Raw genomic sequence first — 7,164 nt, 5'->3', positions numbered from 1 at the left:
GAGAGTGATTCAACTTTCATTGTGCATCTACTTCGGCATCGCGCTAGTGATGTTCCTTGGTCAATCAGACAGTCCTGGTTAGTCTGCTTGGATCAATTGGCCTCCATGACAGTGACAGTTTCACACATTTACAGAGAGGGAAATTGTGTTGCGGATCTCCTTGCAAACTTAGGTCGTCAATCGCAGCAAACTTCGTGGTGGGACAGCATTCCGGACTTCTGCTCTGCGGAGTTTTTATGTAATCTGACCGGGAGAACTATCTTCCGTTTTTCCTAGTTTTCTATCCTTTGTAACATTCTTTATTTTTTATTCTTTTTAATAAATTCGTCTTTGGGTTTTTGAGGGCTAGGGCGGGGGTGCCAGCCTCGTTGGGATGTCCGTCAGAGTCTCTCTCCCCTCACGCCAGTCTTTAATCAAAAAATTGCATAAAATATACTCTTGGTTTTTAAGAGAAATTGTTTCAATATACTCTTGTTTTTCAACAGAATTTGTTGAAGGTAGAAAAAATGGAAGACACTTATCAAAGTAGTCACTGTTCTTAAAAAAAGCCAAATTCTTGCTTGTTTAAGAACTAAAATTCCGAATTTTAACGGTAATCTATTAGTTTAATTGGTTAAAGATCTAAGGTTATTTGATTAAATTGTTAATAAGTTATTAGATAATAACTATACATGTGGTTGTGGTAGAATAAAATTAATTTAAGCTTTGGTTTCCCAGGTCAAACTTGATGAAATAAAGTAAATACTTTCAAACCAATTGCAGCCTATGAGAATTTCTACACTTTCTTCTCCTCGAGTAATATCATGGAGATAAATGAGATATTTCTATGGGTTTAACAGAAAGTGCATCATCATCTATGTCCTCGTCATCATAGTCATCATGGTAATCATCAGAAGGAGTGCTAGAATCATCCCAAGAAAATTTTGCAGCAGAGCAGCTGGTATTGTATATTATTTGTTGACTGCGACCAGACTTGATTTCTCTTGATGATTTCAGTTAGCAGTTTCTCAAAAGCATGTTATCTGTTGTATGCTAGAAGGCATTTCCTAGTGGTTAGGTTGAGATTGGAAATGAATAAACTGTGTTTCAACTGGGTGCTTTTTGTTCTTTGGTGTTGTTACATTCGATTGATCTACAACATCTAAAGCATGTTTGCCTTTTGAGACCGCTACCTGCACCCATATGGTTGTGTTAGGGATGTTTGGCTAGCAGCCCCATTTGATAAATTAATGGGTTGGAGTACAACAGGAACCAAATTGCCTCTCTAGATCCCAAGAGAACTTTCAGTTACCACTAAAGGCACGTGTTTGCCTTTAGTTGGTACTAGATTAGTAGCTCGAACTGCATGAACAGTTCCATTTCTGTCTCTAGACTCAGAATTATTGCCATGAACCAGAGCATAATTTACCTTTGAAGACTCTAGACTTTTGGGCACCATTACCTTCTTCATTTTTTCAGTTTCTTTAAAATGGCTAGGGATTAATGAATCTTGGGCATTTTGGAGTACGACACATTTATAGAATTAGTATTTACAAGCAAGAAATGTTCACAAACCATTTCCAATAGTTTTATTAAAGAGAAAACACAAATTTTGTATTTACTGCCGCATTCATCTTCCATTTCTCCAATAACTGCAATTAGATTTTGACTTTGAAAAGAAGGGTTTCTTGAAAAATTGCAATTCAGAGAAATCTTCACCTCTTTATTGGAAGATGAAGCCATATCAAATTCTTTTGAAGTAGAAACCCTATTATATGTATTATCTATAAGTAAAGGTATAAATTCCTTATATTTGAAGCAGTCTGTTTTGTCATCAGAATTGTTTCCATTTGAAGAATTTTGTTAAGGTGAAGAACCTATATACACCATATCAAAATTAGATTTGGAGGAAGAATACATAACTTCAATATGTAAGAATCAGAATTTCAGATTAAGATAATAAGTCAGAACACTAGTAGAAGGCTTATTTTGTTTTTTCATTGTCTTTGTTTATGGCTTTAAGCAACTTATTTACTTCTAGTATTTCTAAACTAACTTCCAAACATCCTAAAGCACTTTAAAATAATTCCTAAAATCTATCTCAACTGATTGCTCCATTTGTTAGTCTCTTAATGTAAACAAGTCAGTAGAAAAGGAAAAGCTAGATTGACTATTTATCCATGCACATTGTAATAAAATATTTAGGTAATGTTGTAATTTCAGAAAAAGTAACATGAGTAATTTCATAATACATATTATTTTAGAGCCCTACGATGCTAGTCTTTATATTCTAATTTTTTTATAAATTAGGATTTATGTAATTTTTGTCTGAACCAAGATAAACAAAATAAAGATGTAACTTTTGAGAAAACATTTAGCAACTATATTATTGTTAAAGTCAAATGCAAAAGATGTGGCTTGGCCATTTCAAAAATTGCAGTCTCAATATTTAAAAACTTGGAGACGTTGATTTGTGGCTATATATTTATTTCAGAAGGGAGCCATTTGGGGAACGATACCCCTATAAGTCTGTTATTTTTTTTTACTTTACTCTTATTGTTAAGACATATATTGTGAAATAAATTAAATTTTCGGGCCTCTCATTATCCTAATGCTATTGAAAAGCCGTGACTGAAAAAAAAAACCCTGATAATATGTGCTATTTTTTACAATTTTGAATGATTTTAATTTATTAAATTATTATTTATATATGTGATTAATATTAATTTAGACAGAGTTTAATAATTATTTATAAACATAATTTTTAACATTGAAATCTTACTGTAAAAATTGATGAAAGAGGAAATGATAGGTCATACTTGTAAAGTTCACATCTCAATGTAATTTTCATTAGAGAAGCATCAAGCCTTTAAAGGAGAATACATATGATTAGTTATAACAGACTAATTTAAATTTCAAATAAATCTAGACTATTTCAAATACAGAATACACATGATATTTAGTTAATTATTTATTTACTAAAATCTCCACAAATTTGGTGCGCTAAGGCTTGACTTGGTAAACCCTTATCAGTCCCCCTCAAGTCTTTGGTAGTGGCTTAGTGAAAATGACGAGTTCTTATATTAAACACCGGGTCTTTCATGTCACTCGGAGGACCCCAATTCACATTTGGACACATGTATTGTGATCCCAAATAATAATTAAAATAGTGGGGCCTCTTCCAATATACGTGGGTCCATGTTACACGTGTCAAAATATGTATGGAAGGTCCTCCATTTGACATAGAGAACCCAGGGCTTCTAATAATTTGCCGAAAATGACAACTATATGATCGATAGTGGAAATTTAAGAAACTTTTAATTCTATGTGTGCAACCTTATCGGAAACAAAGTCCAAATCAATTTACAGGTGTTTTGATCAATGATGAAAAATTGGGTTGGCGATAAGATAAATTGCTCCCAAGTTATCACACCACAAAACTAGTGATTGAGATGATTGAAAGCCAATTTGTGGAAGTAATGATTGTTAAAAGTAAAATTCTGGTTTATTGCTTCATTTTTTTATATCGTATTCCTTTTGGAACTCAAACAAACAGACAAGGGAATTTAGAGTAATTCGATTCCTTTCTCCTTATTTCCATTTCGTTACCTTTATGCGAACCAATCGCCCCTAGTTATGTTTTATAAAGTCAATTGGCAAATTTAAATAAATTGAGGGGTAACAATAATTTTTGGGACATGTATTAAGATTAAATTAATTGTGGAAAAAGCTGAACCCAAGAAGGACTTCTAGATTGTTTAGTTGAGCAATGGGCTTGCTTGAAATGTCTAAAGATTCAGACTTAATCTCTGCGCGAACCAATCCCCCATGAGCATTTTTTAAGATCAAATACATGAATATCATAATTAAGTACAAAATCACACTTAAGTGATATGATACATATTGCAAGCTGTCAGCAAAGGTTTTAATCGTAAACCTACAAAAATGTTATTCTCTAGCTAAACTAGAAAGAGTGAGGTATAAACCTTGAATTCTCAAACAGAAATAAGTTTGATTGATAAAAGTTGTGTATCCTTACAAAAATGTGGAGGTTTAAATACTTCCCCTAAAGACAACGAAATGACAATGAATACCCCTACTAGGGTTACAATAAAGAAGTAAACCAAAGGATAAAATGGGTAATGCACAGAGACAAATAGTACAAAAGGTACAGTTTGTTGGCTGGTTTCCTTCACAAGGAAGGAAAAGTTTAACCCTTGTTCAGAAAGTAATCTCTAGGATCCGCCATCAAGGACACACCCGTGTTGTTTGCCTTGCCCACCTCAAAAGATGTTCCACCAGGATACTTGGTAGAACGAGATCCGCCAGATTCGGTGTCCGCATCATGATATCACAAAACTTAATTATTAATATTTCATTATTCTCTATGTATTATGATTTTACACCATACTTTAAAATTTTTAGACTTCAGTTTATAAATCATAAACCCGAAAAAATATATTCTTAGACTTCTAAATTATAAATTCTAATCCTTAAACTTTATTAAAAATACTAATTTTACTAGTTTGACATAATCTAAAATTGGCCAATTCAAATAAGCTAGAGGGTATATATTTATTTTTGGGATATGTATTAAGCTTAAATTAGTTGCGGAAAAAAAGTAAACCCAAAAAGGGCTTCTAGATTGTTTAGTTAAGCAATGGGCTTTCTTGAAATGCCTAAAGATCCAGCCTCAATAGTGATCTTCTTCCCTTGTGTTTTCTAGGGTTACTTTTTTCAAGCATATAATAAGCAGATGAGTTGTGATTAGAAAGAGAGAGGCTTGAGTCAGATATCACCGATCAAAACCCATTTGGATTCGGAATTTCCAACAAAGGTGAAGAAGAGGAAAATGCCGCCACTCTCTCTACTTGAAGACTAAGGCTTTAGTATGTCTAATTGATTTTTCATTTACCTGTTTGCTTTCCCTTCCTTTTTAATTTGGGTATTCCATGTTGAGGGATCTTCCAGTTTTTACACTTGAAATGAACCCATATTTTCAGGTTTTGTTTTTTTGTCTGTTTAATTTTGATTTGCATATATTGATTGTATCAGAAAAAGAAACCGTGATTTCTACATACTTTCTTCAAACCAGAAAACTGTATTTCGGAAAAGAGTATTGAATTGTGCAAAACTTCTTTGACAATAACAACTTACACATGAGAATGGGTGCAGGAAGAATAACGATGAAGAAACAGAAGTCAACATCTTCCCAAGTAAACAAGGATATTCCTAGTGACTGCAGAATGTGGCCGGCGAAAACGATTACTATTATCACGAGGTTGCAAGTGAGTACTTGGTTTTATTTTGTTTTGAACAATTGGCTTTATTGGATGGTTCATTGTGTTTTTTGATAAGTTTACAACCCTAAATTTATATTATTTACTAGCATTTTTTAATTTATACATATTAGTATATAAAAAAATTTATTATTTATTTCTTAATAATTTGGTTCATTTTCTTTATTATTTAACATACCTAAGATGATGTTTTAGCCTCTTAAACTTGGGTTAAGTGGTACATATTTGAATTTGTTCAAATCCCTCTGAATGTGTTTAAAGGACCCGTAATATATTCAACCTTGTTGTTTTATAAATTTTAAAAAGCAAAGAAGCTAACAACTAATTAAAAAATGGAACTGCTGCCTTGTTATGTATATAGGGCATTCCATTTTCATGCCTGATAATCCCTTTTTAAATGTCGTCTTGCGACCTTCTGATGTATATAGGGGACTTGTGAGGCCTTAAACTGGATGATTTAAAGTTCTCAATAGATTCCTGGTCTTTTCTTGCAGCACATCCACAATAGCTTTGCTCACAAGCATTTGATGACATTCTCATAATTCATCACACTTGAAGTTTGTGAAAGAAAACACTAGTCTGTCAGGTTGTTTGTGGGAATTGGAGAGTTAAATTGTGCAAGGGATGGACAGAATTTGTATGATGAAACAAATTGGAGGAAGAAGATCCTTTTGTCTTTTTTGTGGGGTCTGCTGCAGCAACCATTATGCAACTTCAATTGTTGGCTTTCACTGTGGATATTGAAATTCTGTTTCTTAACTATGTCTCAGTTGTTGTCAATAAATTTGTGAAGGAAGCTTGCAAAGTCATGTTGCAATGGATTTTGAAAATACAAACTCAGGCGATGATTACATGCCTGGGGGAGTCATTGTTTCGATTGGGATTGAGATTGAGATCAATGTTATATTCACATCATTCTCATTGAGATCTTCTTCATCTTCATCATGTGTTTGCAATGCCTCTGCATAGGTTCTAGTCTTACAACTCTGATATCAAATAATCTGGGTAAAACATCTCCAAGGTTCATGGACTAGGTAAGGAAATTTGTTAAGAATGCTCACTATATTTCCAAGCCAAGCAATGAGTGAGTCCCCTTGCTGTCTTGCAAAATCAGTTTCGGAATCCTGAACGCTTTTCGGGTTAGTCACTCCATGTTCTGCTGTCCCAGGAAGTTTGCCTTGAACTACAGCAAGGATTGTTTCTACATTCTGAGACAAATTCTGAAACGCCGCCAGTTCTTCTTCTCTTAATTGTCCCATTATCTTCTTTTTTTGTGCGCCAACGATCTTTTTGGGGCTCTTTTGAGGTTCATCTTCAGCATTGGTACAAGGAGGAACTTGAATTGAAATAGTTAGCTCTTCTAGAGTTTGAGTCCATGAATGATTCTCCATGTCTAGACCATTTCCTTCATTTGGGTCTTTTTTTTTCTCCTTCTCCGCTGAGGACTTTGGGGACAGAAGCTTCTGGGTTTGGCTTTCTTTGTAGCTGGAATTGAGGTGATTAAATTGCTGAAACTGATATAGGTTTTATGCAGAGAGATTTTGGGATTGCTGAAACTGTTGTATGGGACATGTAATTCACATTATGGAAATGATGGCAACTGTGGAACCACTGCTGTTTGTGATGCGACCTGCCTGCAGATAATCATTTGTAACTAATTTGTCACTTATATAAAGTTTAATTTGAAGCACTATATCTAACATATTTCAGGTTGTGACATGGATGGTGCAAATTACATGTATATATGTATCCAGGCATGCACTTGTCCATGTATATGTACATGTATACATTAGAGCTTCTCAAATAGTTTATACTAAACTTAAAGCTATTCTCAAACCTTTAGTTGAAGAATTGCAAATAATAAGAGTAATTCTTTTGACAAGTG

This window comes from Euphorbia lathyris, chromosome 6 (genome assembly GCF_963576675.1).
Source record: "Euphorbia lathyris chromosome 6, ddEupLath1.1, whole genome shotgun sequence".
Taxonomy (NCBI): domain Eukaryota; kingdom Viridiplantae; phylum Streptophyta; class Magnoliopsida; order Malpighiales; family Euphorbiaceae; genus Euphorbia; species Euphorbia lathyris.
Note: the sequence above shows the minus strand (reverse complement) of the source record.